This window comes from Physeter macrocephalus, chromosome 6 (genome assembly GCF_002837175.3).
Source record: "Physeter macrocephalus isolate SW-GA chromosome 6, ASM283717v5, whole genome shotgun sequence".
In the NCBI taxonomy this organism is placed as follows: Eukaryota; Metazoa; Chordata; class Mammalia; order Artiodactyla; family Physeteridae; genus Physeter; species Physeter macrocephalus.
In genome coordinates, this window is record NC_041219.1 from 86,585,714 (window position 1) to 86,601,635 (window position 15,922).

Consider the following 15,922-nt stretch of genomic DNA (forward strand, 5'->3'; position numbering starts at 1 on the left):
AGCATCGATTCTGTTTTTTGTTTTGGGGGTTTTTGTTTGTTTGTTGTTTTGTCAGCTAATGTGTCTTCCCAAAAAAGAACCTAATTTTTCAAAATCAAGTAATTGAAAACATATTCTACAATATGACTTTGCAAGGATTCAAATATAAACCAAATTCTTTTCTGAGAATTTATTTTGAGAAGATAAAACTTCACCTTATATTTAGGCAAATATGGTATATAGTCTTTTACAATACCCAGCATAGAATAAGTATTTAATAAATATTCATCTCCCCCCCTCCTTTAGCTCTTCAGGGATCCCCTTTAAAAAAAATCCTTTAAAAAAAAAATCTAAGTGCTCCAGTTGTTTAAACTAATGTGGATCTGTCCCTGCTTAGGGTAAGTGATGTGGTCAGCATGACATTTCTAAGTCTCTTCTAGTCCACAGTGGTAATCACATAAATTACACACACACACACACACACATACAGCCACATAACCTTATAAATTACTGGGTTTTATGGCCTTTTATTTTACAGGGATTGTTATGAAGCATAACAACCAATATATCATAGAAGAAGCTTGAGTTCCATTTAGAAAATGAGGATTTTTTTTTTTTAGTTCCAGATGGAAATAATTTTCTTTTTTACTCACATAGGACTTGGGAGTTTCTAAGGAAGAAATGACTAAGAACTTAATGTAGTGTCTTTTTTAATGACTCTAGGGAGGGTGGACCCACCTTCCCACAGTAGAATAAACATATTTCTAGGATACAGGGTCACTGTGCAAAGGATGTAAGGTTTAGGCCATAGCCACTTCCCTACCCTCTAAAACATATCACAGCAATTTTTGTAAGATTGCAAGAGGATAAGAAGGCACAGGTGCCCTCTCTCATCCTTGCTACAAATTTTCAATCATTACCACCAGCACTACCTACACATTAAAATGGCTTTTCCGCCCTACTAGTTAGGTCTTTTTTTTTTTTTTTTTTTTTTTTTTTTTTTTTTTCTTAAACAGAAATTTGTTTCTTAGTTCTGGAGGCTAGAAGTCCAAGATCAAGGTGTTGGCAGGTTTGGCTTCTTGTGAGGCCTCTCTCCTTGGCTTGTAGGTGGCCACCTTCTCCCTGGTCTTCAAAATGGCTTTTCCGCCCTACCAGTTAGGTCTTTTTTTTTTTTTTTTTTTTTTTTTTTTTTTTTTCTTAAACAGAAATTTGTTTCTTAGTTCTGGAGGCTAGAAGTCCAAGATCAAGGTGTTGGCAGGTTTGGCTTCTTGTGAGGCCTCTCTCCTTGGCTTGTAGGTGGCCACCTTCTCCCTGGTCTTCACATGGTTCTTCCTCTGTGAGTTCCAATTATGTCTTTTAATTCATTCTTCTATTCTGTGGTTTCCCTGCTTGTAGAGTTCTGTCCATAATTTTGGAGGAGACCAAGAAAGAAAGGAAAACACAAATTCATAATATTTCAAGTTTAAAGCATTCTTAGAGCTGGCCTAATATAACACTTCCTTGTCCGAATAATTAACTGAAAGTCCAGAGAGGTTATGAGTTGCCCAAGGTTAAGACCCACACTAGAACTCTGGGGTTCTTGACTTCTGTGCTATTATACAAGCCTCTATACTCTGGTGCTGATCGCCTGTGTGCTCCTCAGGGCTTTTCTCATCTGGAATTCGTATTTGAAGACAATGAGGTGAAGGCAGATCTTGAGGCCAGCTGAACGAAGTTCTGTACATTGCTGCTAGGGGAATTGGAAGGATTGGGAACACAAAGGAAATGCAGAGTTAGGAAAGGCAGTCGAGAGGGAGAGAGAGAGAAAACAGAACAGGGCCTGGAGGTAACAGAAGGTCAGGACTGATGAGAGAGGGAAAGGCATTCCAGGTAGAGAAAACTACATTTGAAGTCTCAGTCCAAATAAAGGCCGTTGGAGTGGAGGCACAATGACAATAGTGACAAAAATATGGACAACTAGCTCAGGTCAACGCTGCTCAGATGATAAGGCAAATTTCAAATAACACTAACTTCCCTCTAACATTTCAGAAGCTTTATAAAAGAACTGAGCACTTTTAGCTGGAAAGTTATGAGACATGGATCTCTCTTTTGCGTGTGTGTGTGTGTGTGTGTGTGTGTGTGTGTGTGTCCATGTCTCATGGCCTCGGCAGTGGAAGCTCAGAGTCCTAACCACTAGACTGCCAGGGAACACCCTGCCTGGATCTCCCTTTTCACAATGAGAAGTATTGGGTTGGAATCGCCAAAGGAAATTAAGATTCGACAACAGGGGCAAAGAGCTGTGCGTGTTCAACCAAAAGATGCCAAAGATTCAGGAAATCTTGAAACAAGGTCTACAGGAGACAGCCTTCAGCCTGGGATGAGTTAAACTCAGTCCTGCCTGGAGGCAGAGGGAGGGTTGAAATGTCTTGTCACAGAGTCTGAAAGTCTGGATCAGAGCCGATTCACTCACGGAAACAAAGCATCTCATTATGGAGAGAGGTGGAGAACAGCAGGAAAAATCCCCAACCTATTTGCCTGGAGCTTCAGAGCAGTGTAGGAGCTTTCTGGCTTGATCAATTTTAGGCTCTGATTATAACAAAAAAGATTTCAACTAAATCAAAATGAAAGAACCTCCCATGATACTACCATGGAGCTTAGATCTCACCTACTGGGGATTTAGCAACTGGGAATAACTTGCAAGAACAGTTTAGGCACAACTGGGGATGGAAACAGACAGAGGGATGAAATTATTGCTTGGTTTGGGGGTTTAGGATTCAGCTCTGAGGCCCTGGAGTTTGTCAGAGAGGGTTGGTTAAGTGAGGGTCCTCCCAGCCTGGTAGCTGTGCAGGAACCCACTCCTGGGAACCCACAGTGAAGGCTGGGTGTGTCTTATTGTGTGCTGAATTCCTGGCTTCAATTACAGACTAGCAGGCAGCTGAAGAGTCTGTCATTGCCGATGTCATCACATTTACAAGACTCATAGGTCCCCTCTCCAGTAAGATCCAAGAATGGGGGCCTCTCCACACCTGCAGCCACGTCCCACCACTGCGTGCTATGTGAAGAAGCAGAGCATTGAGGGAAGTAGACGTAAAGATCTCTCTGGTGTGTCCACTCGGTCCCACCAGGGGAATGAGGAAATGGGAGCTTGGAGAATTTACACTGAGCTTCTACAGCCCTGGTATGGCCTCCATCTTATAGGTCAGAAAAATCTTCAAGGGGAGGGATTTTTATTTACCTGGAATGAAGGCAGAAGTATGGATAAGATGATCTCTCAAAGTTCCTTTCACTTGAGACACACCATGATACTTTGCTGGTCTATGGATTGTCCTCTGCCCATTAAAATCCATTTAAATTCTTCTCCTGCCAACATCCTAGGGGATTCAGAAGAGCGTGGGTGCTCAGTCTGTCTTCTTCAACTGAATGTTTCTAAGCTCTGCCCCGGAGATGCCATTAGAGAACTGACAGAAATGGGGAACCGGCTTCTCTTCACAGAGTGAAACTCCCAAACAACCAGCCCCGCATTCCTCTCTGACTCATGCCAACAACCCCCCACAGTGCCCTGCAGGTCAGTGGCCTTGGAACCCTGCCACGTCTGGAACCACTGCAGCTGGAATAAGATGTCTATTCTGATATCCAGGACTCACCTCCTCCCAGCCCCAGCCCTGGATCACTCCCTGGCCTGTGCCCTAGGTATTACGATAAGATGCAGCCAGTGATAGGCAGGGGATGTGAAGGAGGGATCTGAGCTAGAGCTGCTAGCCTCACCTGGGGAGATCTGATCACAGTTTCTGTGGCTCATCTCTGATTCCTCCACTTGCCATAGTATAGAATCCTCCCAGCCCCTGGAAAGTAGGCACTTCTCATTATCCAGGTCAGTGGATGAGGGCAGAGACACATATAATTCTTTCATTTGTTGACTGGCTACTCTGTGCTATGTCCTACACTAAATGTTGAGTGTAAAATGGTGCACAAAATAAACATAAGCCTTGCATGTAGCTTACTATCTAGTGGTAGAGGCCACCATTAATCAGATTCCCAAATAAATATATAAGCTCAAAATGTAATTAGTGTTACCAAAAAAAGTAGTGCATCACTTTACCTACACAAAGTCACTCATACACACACACATGCAAACACACCATCTGTGTCTATCCCGGATACTCTCTCTGACACATCGTTTCTGCTAGGCCCAAGGCAGTGGAAGTATGGACTCTGCAAAAATCCACTAAGTAGATAATCCACAAATCAGGAATAAAGAGTTGACCCAATGTCAGTATGAAATTTCACCTTGGCTATTCATCCAGATATAAGAATCATATCAGAATTGGTCACAAAATTCCATGTGCACATCTAGGTTGAATAAACTTCATTTTCACTTCCTCAAAGTCTTCTATCTCTGAACTAGAAAGGCAAAAAAATATTTTTTTGAGGAAGCAGAAGGGCATGGGGCCATGGGGAAGAGAGGTGTGAAAAGATGGTTTCAGGTCGCTCTGCCTTTCTCTCTCTATGTTCTGTTCTGAAATCACTGAGTCTTAGGCCTGAAGACAGAACTTTGGAGGTCTCCACATTCGTTGCATTGCCTCCAAAATCATGCAGACCGTTGGTAACTGATCCAGTTCTAGCTCCTCAGATAAAGGAACTACACAATTTCTTTCAATCATCTCAATAATCATCTTCAATAATCCACTCTGTTGGGAAGTTCTTCTTTCTTCGGTAATTCTGTTCTTTCTTTCTCCACAAAATTTAATTCCTTTCTTAGTATTTTGTCTTTTAAACCTAAATATACCAAAGGGAAGAGGTAGACACATTATAGTATCTTTTCCCTCTCATTCATGTTTAAGCATTATATGGAAAGTGACCACCCCTTCCTTCTGCTTCAGAGGAAATTCCAGCAGCAGTCCAAGGTGAAAATATCATAAAAGGCCTGGAAGCTAGAGCTGGGACTCTCCTCCCCTGTGGTAGTTAACATAACCCAGATTTAAAAGACCTCCCTCTAACAAGCTGGCAAAATTCAAAGGCAGTTTCTCTGTGAATATTTCCTCCCCTCAAGGAGGGTGAATCCAGAAAGGTAAAGGTCAATGGACAGATACCATGTGTGAAAGTTTCTTTGCTTTACCCTGAAACCTTGTTATACAGGAAACAATGGGTAGACTGAAGGATGCCAGAAGTATTTGACTGGCTAAGTTAATTTCTGTAGGATCATTCTATGATTCCAGAATAGAACCAAGCAAAGTGAAGTGCAGAGTTCCTGTGAATAAATAATTACAGCTGAAACTTAAGCAATATTTTGAAAAAAAAAACAGACCCTTTGGCTTATATTATAATTGGTCTTTGTTCCTTCCCTCATGTTAGCAGAGCCCTTAAGTCAGATAGTACTCAGAGTTCCAAAAGCCTTAATCCCTTTCTCTCAAAATCTAGGGAGAAGAATGAAAATTTTAGTCCTTCTAAACTTATTTTATTTATTCCCCTGCCTCCAGCTAGGAAGACACATCAACCTAGTCTGGCCATCTAGGTCCTCCACCAATTCTCCCCTAATCTCTCATTGAACCTATTTCTTTTTATTTTTCCTACTTAGACCTTGTGCTTCAGCCAAGATAACCCATTCACCAACTCCCACCCCCCTACTCATTCCCACATCTAAGCCTATAATCGAATATCATCTCCTATCCCCTAGAATGTTGTCTTCACAGCCTCTACTTCCCACAGTCTCCCATCAAAACCCAGCTGCTTAAAACCCTTTACTGCAAAGAGCCTTTCTTTGTTAACTCCAACTAACTGAGATGACTTCTTTGCTCCATTTCACCTAAGCATTTAGTTTCTCAACAATATTTAATTGCATAACCCAGCACATGTGTGTATTTACATATGACAGTGGGAGAAATGATGCTTTCTGTCTCATTTGTTAAAGTTTAAGTTCTGTGAAGGCAAGAACCCTGGCTTCTTTTTTTTTTTTTTTTGCGGTACGCGGGCCTCTCACTGTTGTGGCCTCTCCCGTTGCGGAGCACAGGCTCCGGACGCGCAGGCTCAGCGGCCGTGGCTCACGGGCCCAGCCGCTCCGCGGCACGTGGGATCTTCCCGGACCGGGGCACAAACCCGTGTCCCCTGCATCGGCAAGCGGATTCTCAACCACTGTGCCACCAGGGAAGCCCTTGGCTTCTATTTTTGAGGGGAGTATCTAGTATCCCCACTCCCATCCTTTGAGTTCTTCAGTAAGTGCTAAAATTATGGTTGAGATGGACTAACTGCTCATCACAGGACGAGACACAAAACAACTTTTTTATATCAAGTTCTGAGAGATGGACCAATGATGAATAGAAACACCAAGAATGGGGAGAGTGGCTAACAGAAGAGAAATCCTAACTCTATTCAATCAGAGACTTCCATACTTTCGACATTGTCTGGGATCATTTGATTAAGTAATTTCCCATAGCAAACCAATATCTAAACTACCACTCTGAAAGAGCATTGAGTATAAGCTGTATACAGGGAGAAGCACAGCAACTTAGAGCAGTGCCTAGTACACAGCAGATGCTCAGCCAGCACTTGGGGACGGAAGGAACAGTGGAAAGGAAGGATTGGGGGCGGAAGAACGGGATCAGGAAAGTCAACAGCTTCTAAATCTCTCTTTATTGTCACCTGTTAACGTTGGTTGACTTTCCAAGCAAAAGAAAGCCAGTCAATGACTTCTCTGACTGGAGAAACTGGAGGCCACATGGGTGCATACAGAGTTAAAAAGAAAAGTAATGTCCTTTTGGGGAAGTTCCCTGGATGATGGAAAACAAGACACAGAGAAACAGGAACATCACTAAAAGATCTGGGCTGAGATCTAGCCACCCATGCTGGGGAGGATGAGGAAAGGTTAAGGACATTTCCGGAAGTTGGTCAGAGAAGACTTGCTAGAGGAGGAAAAGGAGATAGATAATAAACCAGAGTTTGGCAAGAAAGAAGCTACAGAATTGAGCACCGAGGACTAGGACTGAAGAAATTACCCATGTGGACCATCATAAATAAGAGAGGGTAACAAGGGAAACAATCTAACAGTTTATCTTAGAATGCAGAGGCCTTGTTGGAAGTCAGGAGACCTGAGATGATGGGCGAGTGAATAGTTGATGGGAGGAATTGGTAAGAGACCTGGGAGGCTTAGATTTGTATTGTCTTAAGCATATGGAGCAGTCAAAAAACATCTCATTCTTCTCCTCCTACCAAGAAGCACATGGGAGCAGAGCCGTCAGCCCTTCCTCGGGCACCGGACAGGAAAAGTGCTGTCAGCGACATCATTGTAGCATAAAAAAACAAGCTTGGTGCCAAGAGTGAAATGAATACCTCTAAGCAAGTACATTGCCTTTTTTGCTGACATACAAAATCCTTAAACTGATCCCTTTCCCAGAAATCAGTTTCTTCTAATCTTCAGGTGCCTCTCCCTTGATCCTGGTTTCTCCCTAAGTGGCTCATCATGGACATTCCTTCAAATGCCCTTTGTCATGCAGGAAAGCTAATCTCAAACCAGTCCAGAAATTTTCCAAGGATGATTCTGCTTTCAGGGTCTTCTTAAACCTGTCAGTTCTACCCACAATAGATTATTTTAGATGATCTGCTCTTACAATAGACAGAGGTAGAGAACACCCGAAGACCGATTTGGCCCGTATAAAATGGTGACATGGTTAGAGAAGAACTGTAAGAGCAAAATAACATAAAAACAAGCCATGTTTTCCAGATAATTGATACTTCTTGAGCACCTACTGTCCAAAGCATTATGCTAAGTTTATATATATATATACATATTATTCCAGTACAAAACAGTGCTACCACAGAGGCTCAAATAATGTGACACGTTAGTTGGAGGAGAGACAGAAATAATTGTCACTAGAGAGATCTAGGAAGTATTCCTGGAGGAGAAGATTTTTAAGTTGGGCTTAAATGAAGGATAGGACCTTGATAGGTCGATGAGGAAAGGAATGGCATTCCAGACAGAAAGAATAGTATGTACAAAAGTCTGGAAGCAGAAGAGCATAGAACGAGTTCCAGAACCTAAAGTAGACCATGAGGTTGTAGTCTAGGTTATGTGAAGGGATATAGAGATAAATGTAGCGTCACTATGGCGGGCTCTGAAGATCAAGCAATGGAATTTGGATTTTATTCTGTATGTAATGGAGAACCAGGTAATCATGATAGATGCCCCATATTTCTTTGAAACTTCCAGATAAATGACTTAATTTCTGAAGTTTGAGAAAATACAATTTGCACATTATCATATGGAAAATGACATTTCACATGGATTCCACCATGGAAGCTACTGTCTTTATCAAATTCATCTGCATCTATACAACTCCACTGGACATAAAAATTGGAGGCCAAGGAAGCGTGTAAAATCTCCCTCTTTGGAAGGCCTTTAACAGAAGAGAGATTTTTATCCACATAAGAAGCTGGTGGTAATAGTTTTGCTTTCAGTCAGGAGGCTCATTCAGATGGCCACGGAAAGTCCTTTCATGGACGTAGGCAGACAATAGAACAGAGAGATAAGTACAAATAATAAAATGTTGAGGAACTGTAGAACAATGGAGTCCTAGGAGTCAGGTAAAGCCAATAAGGCAGCTTTATGGTGGAAGAGACTTTTAGGACCAGGTATGCAAAGAAGAAAGGGACAGGGTTGAACAGGGAGGACAGAGAAACGGTACCTAAGGTTGAAGAAGGAAGGAATTGGCCTGTAAAAATCATTGGAGGCAAGTACCAGCAAGCACATGTGGTGAGTGTCATGTGTGGGAGAGAGAGAACAAATGAACTCAGCTGGAATGGACAGTCTGTAACAAGAGCCGACCAGGACTCAGTCCATGGGTAGACACCAGTTTCTAGCACAGTACCTAAGTCAACATAGGATGTTATGCTGGCCTTTTCAGAAAGAGAGGTAGGAATTTCAGTCTCCATTTTCCCCTTAAACTTTCACGAGACACGTGTTACATTCTTAGTTGTTCTCGACATTGACTCATCCTCCTGTAATGAATCTGAGTGCCCTAGAGTTTGATGCTTTGTATTACACTGAGGGACAAAGTTAGGCCAGGTCAAAGAAGACCGTTGGGCCCAAATTCAATTATACTTAAGAACGAAGTTCTGCTTGGGCTAAACTTATATTCTTAGGACTTCACTACTCATCCTCTGTTCCCCCTCGTCACCCCTTAGGGGATGCTGAATTTTACCTAAACCAGGTGAACGAATGGTCAGATGTGGGAGTTATGGGTTATTATAGAATGACTTCAGAAGGAGGGCATTGCTTTGGGTCAACTGCCTCTCACAGCCCAGACTCCCTAGGTTAGGGTGCAACATTCTCACTTCTAAGCCCATCTGAATTCACAGATGCAAGTAGCCACAATGGAAATTTCCTGAAGAGTCTGACTATCAGAGTAGAAACTGCTCTTTGACCATTCTGCACAACCAGTGAAGCCATGTTGACCTAAGCCATGAAGAAAAATTTTGCTGAGTGGAGCAAAACTTTCATACAGCCCAACTGCAATTAGAAGTTGGGGACCAAGGCGTCCCTGAAACCCAGCAGGGGAATCCCTCCCTCATGTTCTCTCTAAGCTCCATATTCTACCACAGAAGACAGTTAACAGGGGGTTGTCCCACACCCTTATGTAGGAAAAAGGTACATTTGGGGATGGTTTGGAGGCATCGAAATGGTAAGCAATTTTAGGGTACAGTTAAGACCTGGCTGCTCAACCCGACAATAAATTACCATCAAAGCACTCACATGTCAATAGGGAAACAAAACACAAGTGCTTGCAGGATGATGTGTGTTTGATGCTCATAAAAAGGATAAAAATATGGGTCATCATCATGTAATGTGCTGTTGGGGGAAGTAGGGAAGGGAAATGGAGAGGGATCAGCAACCCGAAAAGGAGCTGGAAATCAGACCCTATCCCCAAGTTCTTCCCTTAGGTCGAAGAACTAAGAGCGGGCGATGGGGGACACAAAAGGACCCCTCTCCCATTTTTTATTTCTCAGGACATCCCCTTCCCTGCTCGCCCCAGCTGGATTTCCGACATATTAATCACCTCTCCCATTTTGAAATCATCTGGTCAGGCTATTATTCAAGCATTGTAATGACACCATCAGCCAAGGTATCAATTAGGCAAGTTGGGATAAGAAGAGCAGAGAATAGGGCTGGTCAGAGAGCAGAACACGCGTCTGTTCTGGTGTAGGAAACCTACACCACAGCAAGGGCTCCCAACTCTCTTCTGCTTCCCTTAAAGGCAAATGAACTGAATTCCCCAGTCAAGACCTAAACCAAAGCTACTTCAAAAGATCCCCTACCTTGCGCTTAACTAGACTTCAGCCAGTCACTCAGAATATGCAGGTGAAGGGCCACAGTTAACCAGCTCTGAGGGGAGCTATTCCTATGGTTGGGGCCCAGCATCAAGGGAGGGAATGCTTCCTCAATCCACACTCTGAACTTCCTTTAAAATCTCGCTCAGCATTTTCTCAACCAGAAGGTTTTTTGTTTTTTTGTTTTTTCCAAATAACGAAGGTCTTCCTATTTGTTGATTCTTTATTTCTTAAATCCAAGAGCTGAGTATCATTTTCCTCATCAGAATGTTTCCTAAAGACCAGCACTAACTCCTTTTTTTCCCTGGCCAGATCCCTCTACTTCCCACACCTACCCAAACCCCTTCTCTCTGTCAAGACGGCTCTGTTCAAAGGCTCTTGTTTAGAACAAATGGGTGTGAAGGTATTCACGTCGTTGAAATTGGGATTCTGGAAAAAGGAAGGAAACCAAGACTACAATCAAAGCTACAGCATAGTAGGAGTCAGTTTAGTCATCAAGATGTCCAAGATCCTTCCCATTATATGCTTAGGGAGGTTTTCCGAGTCTTTTGTTCCTAGACTCCAATCTCCTTGAGTCATTACCCAGCTCTTTCTCGCCTTGCCACTCTCCAGATGGATACAAGTTCTCCATGGCTTTCTTGCCACACCCACCAATTATCCAGATCTTCAGACAGATGTGAGAGACTAGAGAAGGATAGGAGGCAGATATTTTTAGTGTCATTTGCACCCAAAGAAGGTGGCTGAGACAACTCAGTTCCAAACACCACCACCAAAACTGGAACTCCCAATCAAAAATATTCGTGTTTGTAGTTAAACCCACATGTTACTATCTGTCTGGCCTCTTAATAGAATGTACTTATTTGCACAATAAGTTCTCTGTACAGTTGTTCATTTCTTGGCCCAGCTGTAGATTAATTATAATGCCCACGTTTACGTTCCTATGGGTGCTGTTCTAAAATCATTTTTAAGTCAGTTATTAAAAATGTTAGATGATATATATTTTTTAAAAAAGAAGATATTCATGTTTGGAATCTTGAAGACACAGTTCTTACCTATTAGATTGGCTAGGAGAGTGAACAGGCCTCTTCCCAAAGACTTAGCTCCTTGGGTTCCCTTTTGCCCTTGTTCTCTACCCTTTTTTCTCTAATGTCTTTCCTGCAACTTTACCCTAAACTCCAAAGCACTAAGTTACAGTAGCCAATAGAAAATAAATAAACAAATAAACTTTCAAAATGGAGTAGCCAGGATTTTTAAGATGGAGAATCAAAAAAAAAAAAAAAAAAAAAAGAAAATTCAATTAGCTTGTAGGCTCCTTAAGGGCAGGCACTGTTTATAATTTTCTTTTTTCGATAAAAGCTTTATTGAGGTATAATTCACATACTATATGATTCACCTATTTAAAGTGTACCATTCAATGTTTTTAATATATTCACCGGGTTGTGCAACCATCATCGCAATCAATTTCAGGATATTTTCATCACCTTAAAAGGAAATCCTATATCTATGGGCTCCACCCCAACACTCCTAGCTCTAGGAAATCACCGATCTACTCTCTCACTTCATGGATTTACCTACTTTGAACACTTCATATAAATGGAATTATGTGATATGTGGTCTTTTGTGATTGGCTGCTTTCTGTTAGCATAATATTTTCAAGATTCATCCGTATAGTGGCATGTATCAGTACTTCGTTCCTTTTTTTATTGCTGAATAATTCCATTTTGTGAATATTCCACATTTTATTTATCCAGTCGATGGACATTTGGGTTGTTTCCAATTTTCAGCTCTTATGAGTAACACTGCTATGAACATTCATATACACATTTTACATGAACATATGTTTTCATTTCTCTTGGGTATATACTTAAGGAGTGGAGCTACTGGGTCATGGGGTAATTCTAGGTTTAACATTTTGAGAAACTACCAGACTGTTTCCTAAGCAGATGTATCATTTTATATTCCTACTAGCAATGTACGAGGGTTAAAATTTTTCCAATCTTCACCAACAGTTATTATTATTTTGTTTTTATTATTATTATAGTGGTCCTAGTGGTTTTGATTTGCATTTCTTTGATAGCTAACGGTACTGAACATATTTTCATGTGCTTATTGGCATGTATTTCTTCTTTGGAGAAATGTCTATTCAGATCCTTTGCCCATATGGGCTACTTGTCTTCTTATTATTGAGTTATAAGGGTTCTTTATATATTCTAGATACAAGTCTCTTATCAGATATATGATTAGCAAATATTTTCTCCTATTCTGTGGATTATCTTTTCACTTTCTTGATGGTGTCCCTTGAAGCAAGAAGTTTTTAATTTTGATGAAGTCCATGTATCTATTTTTCTTATGGTGCCTTTATCTAAGAAACCATTACTTAATCCAAAGTCATGAAGATTTACACCTATGATTTTTTCTAAGAGTTTCATATTTTTTAGCTCTTACATTTAAGTCTTTGATCCATTTTGAATTAATTTTTGTATATAGTGTGAAGTAGGGGTCCAATTTAATTTTTTTGCATGTGGCTGTCCAGTTGTCCCAGCACCACTTGAAAAGAGCACTCTTCCTCCACTGAATTTTCTAGGCTCTCATGTCCAAAATCAATTGACTGTAAATGTGAGAGTTTATTCGTGGACTCTCATTCTATTCCATTGATCTATATGTTTATCTTTATGCCAGTACCATACTCTCTTGATTACTGTACCATTGCAGTAAGTTTAAAATCAGTAAATGTGAGTCTTCCAACCTCGTTCTTCTTGTTCAAGATTGTTTTGGCTATTTTGGGTCCCTTTAGTTTCTATATGAATTCTGGGATTAGCTTGTCAGTTTCTACAAAGAAGCCAAATGGGATTCTGATATAAGTATTGTGTTGAATCTGTAGATCAATTTGGGAAGTACTGCCATGGACATGGGATGTTTCTACATTTATTTAGGTTTCCTTGAATTTAATTAGGTTTCAACAGTGTTTTGTAGTTTTCAGAGTATAAGTTTTTTATTTTTTATTAAATTTATTCCTAAGTATTTTATTACTTTAATGCTATTATAAATGGAACTGTTTTTCTTAAATTCACTTTTGGATTGTTTATTGCAACTATTATAATTTTCTTTTAAATACTATAGTGATGAGCATAATTATTTACAGAGCACCTACTATGCGGAGAGTACTCTGCTAGGTTGAATGGGAAATAAAGAGTATAAGATATGGTTCCTAAACTCAAGGAATTTACAATCTAGTTAACTAAAAACAATGCTTTACACACATTTCACCTGTGCAATTTTTTGAAAGTATTTTAAATACTTCATCTTACTTGATCCTGACAATACCATTCATTCATTTATTCAAAAGTATTTATTGAGTGACTGGCCGGTAGCACGGTACTAGATGCTGGAAATTAAATGGAGAGGAAAACAAACACAGTTCTTCTCTTCCTGAATATCTCTGTCAAGTTAGGAAGACAGGTATTAATCAACTACAAGTTACAAATCATAAAACATACCATAAAAATGAAGGACATTGGATAGTAAGTAGGACAGGAATTACCATACTCATTTTGCAGAAGAGAAAACTGAGGTAAGTGAGCACTTGAGTGTTCTAGAGGCAAAGAGCAATGAATTCTGTGAGAAGGGTTAGGCCTTTCAGATTTAACACTGAGTTGTTTGGGTAGAACAGAACATTTCAGTTTTATTTCCTCCCTTCAGCTTAAGGAAAGGGGAAGGAAGAGGCAAGTTGATCAGCAGGGATGCGAGGCCTCCTGTTCCAATCAGGTCAGGACACTTCAGCCACCAGTCTTCCTCTCTGCTGGATTAAAGCAGAGAAACAAACAGCATTCTTTGCAGAGAACACGATACAGTCCCTGGGCCCTGCCCGTCGTCCCATTGCTCTAAGTATAGGGTGATTTTATTTCTTTTATTTCTTTTTTTATTTTTTAAATTTTTATTTATTTATTTTTTTTGGCCACGCCACTGTAGGATCTTAGTTCCCCGACCAGGGTTTGAACCTGGGCCCTCGGCAGTGAGAGCACAGAGTCCCAACCACGGGACCACCAGGGAATTCCCTAGGGTGGTTTTAAACTGTTGGTCAGCACTGGCCAGAGTAAGCCAAATGACTTCTTTCATATTACTTCTCTTTCTCCGGGTTCCAGCTTCCTCAGTGCTAGTCAACCTATCCTAACTTTTGTGAAAACCAGTCTGGAGTTATAAATACTCTCCCAAATAACTTTAAAATACTTTTTTAAAGATTCACAGAAAACTGGGAAAGGACAGGGTTAGAGAGAGCTGACGACTATTTTATGAATGCATTATAGAAAGAAAACTTTGGTTTTATTTCTTATGTGTTACACATATACGGGGACAAGGGATGGTATACTTAATTAACCAGGGAAGTGGAGGTCTGGCACTGGCCCAGGATCTTCCCCTAATTCCATCTTGACAAGCAGCGGCAGGACCAAGTCACAAACTGCAGTCATGGAGCCTGGTCCAGAACGCAGACCTCCTGACTCATATTACAGTGCTGCTGCCGCTGCATTTCCAGAGACTTAATACATCCTTGATCAATTCTTTCGACAAGCATGGTATCATAGTTAGGACGAGGAGGTACAAAAATAAATAAAAAAGTTCTGGCTCTCATCATCTGTTCCTCCTCGAGAGTTCACCCCCACCCCGAAGAGTAGGTTAGATTCCATTGCTCCTTTGTGCTTTTATGTGCTTGTGTGTTATTTCTTTTTTTAAAAAATTAAATGTGCTTTTTTTGTATTTTGTATTTTTTTTTATTTTTTTGGCTGCGTTGGGTCTTCGTTGCTACAAGCGGGCTTTCTGTAGTTGCGGCAAGAGGGGGCTACTCTTCGTTGCGGTGCGCGGACTTCTCACTGCGATGGCTTCTCTTGTTGTGGAGCACGGGATCTAGGCGCGTGGGCTTCAGCAGCTGTGGCGCAGGGCCTTAGTTGCCCTGAAGCATGTGGGATCTTCCTGGACCAGGGATCGAACCCATGTCCCCTGCATTGGCAGGTGGATTCTTAACCACTGAGCCACCAGGGAAGTTCCGTGTGTTATTTCTTTCACGACATTTTACGCATTGTATTATACCTATTGGTTAATATGTCCATTTCTTCCACACAGATGTACCGTGAGGACCTCATAGACAGGATCTTGTTATCGCCACCCCAGAACATCACACAGTGCCTGGCACATAGAAGGGGCTCAGTAAATCTTTGCTGGATGAGTAGATGAGTAGCTGGTCCTGTGCTCCTTGGCCCACTTCATTCTGCTGGCACAAACTTATGTAGTATGTGACCACATATGTCCCAAGTTAAATCTGGAAAGCTGGTATGTTCACACTGTGATTAATGGCATCACCGGGAGTGTGGATGAAATAGAACAGCATCCAGGAACCTAACAGAGCAATTCCATTCCCTCTTCCTACAGACTCATACCAAAGTGGAGATTTGATTCAAGTAAAACAACAAAAGTTGGTTTCATGTTGAATGTATTTAATAAAGTGGGATGTTTAAAACTGAACAATTTAGGGACTTCCCTGGTGGCACAGTGGTTAAGCATCCACCTGCCAGTGCAAGGGACATGGGTTCAAGCCCTGGTCCGGGAAGATCCCACATGCTGCAGAGCAACTAAGCCCGTGTACCACAACTACTGA